The sequence below is a fragment of the Mchenga conophoros genome, linkage group LG8, assembly GCF_057382185.1.
Source record: "Mchenga conophoros isolate Kocher_MC1m ecotype Shallow Benthic linkage group LG8, M_conophoros_male_GT1.1, whole genome shotgun sequence".
NCBI lineage: Eukaryota > Metazoa > Chordata > Actinopteri > Cichliformes > Cichlidae > Mchenga > Mchenga conophoros.
Window position 1 is genome coordinate 28850945 of NC_140533.1, and position 1403 is coordinate 28852347.

The following is a 1403-nucleotide window of genomic DNA, read 5'->3' on the forward strand; positions in this document are numbered from 1 at the left end:
ATTGTAGCTGAACTGATAAACTACACAAAGGATGCTTCTTCACCCAAGGGCAGGAAGACGCTGCCTTATCTTGGTCTGTACTGGTTTAAACTGATAAATCTGCTGTCTCATGAATTTTATATAAACTGTTGTACTTGTGAATAAAGTTGAGTCGATTTGGGAAGACAATCTGAAGCAGTCTCTGTTTTCTTGTTCTCCCAAGCTGCTCCCGAGCTCGTACTAACACGCTGAATGGCATGCTTGAATATTACTTGAGAATATATTTGACTGTGTTACAGACTAAGGTACATTCTCTGCTGATAGACGTCCACGCCTCGAAGGAAGCCGATCCACGGATTAGGCCTTGGAAACCGTTTCCTTCAGTTATTTACATAATAATGTAGATAACCTAATAATTATCCTTATTGCTGTTTTAGAGGAGCGCTGCTTCAAAGGATAGTTGCAGATTATACAGTACATAAAATATACGTGAAAATAAAATGTTCACGTTTCCCCAACGTTGTCTTCCCAACAGTTTCAGTGACCTCTACACTGGATGGCCAGGAAGCGTTTGCGATGTCTTCTCCGGAGCTGATAATTGGTGTCTGTCTTGTGTCAGTGACGTAAAAGACGGATTTAATGCGACATGACCATCAAACAGCAGTCGCTTTCTAAAACATCTGATATGTATCGGATTCAGGACCACATACGAAAGTGACCCAGATCGGATTTGAAAATATCGGATTTGTGCCGTTCACACTGTCATAGCATGATCGGATATGGGTCGCATAGGGTCCAAAAAATCGGATTTGATGCGCTTTCGCCTGCAGTGTGAACGTAGCCTAAGAGGAAGAGGAATACTCGGGGACTCCTTGGAGTTCAGGAACAGTTAAAATGTGAGAAAAAGCAAAAATGTTACACAAATTTCAAAGCCTGGCGTTCTTATTGAGATTGGCTGTGACTAATGTCAGCGGTTTCCCTCGATGCACCATTTGTAGTGAATATTTGTACAAATGTTGGGTAAATATAGGAAAATATAAATATAGAAAATCATGATTATTAATAAAGAGACTTTTTTAAAAATAATTTTATTCCCTTTTTTGAAAACATTGTCATCAAACACATACTGAAAAAAAAACACTATTAAAAATATCCCATGGAGAACATACAGTACACAGTGATACTACGGAAACCTGCAGTAACCTCTTTGTAGCGACAGATGGTGTTAGTAGGATATAAAAGGTCTGTGAGGATGGAAAAGAGGAAAGATGAGAGCTAATATGAGCCGTACAATGACAGGGGTGAAGCATCAGATCCCAGAGTGACGAACCTCCGAAGGTGTGTCAGCATTATAAAAATGAAAGACGAGTAGCAGTACTAATAATTACAAATTCTAGGTGTGGCCCCAGACACACCCTAACATA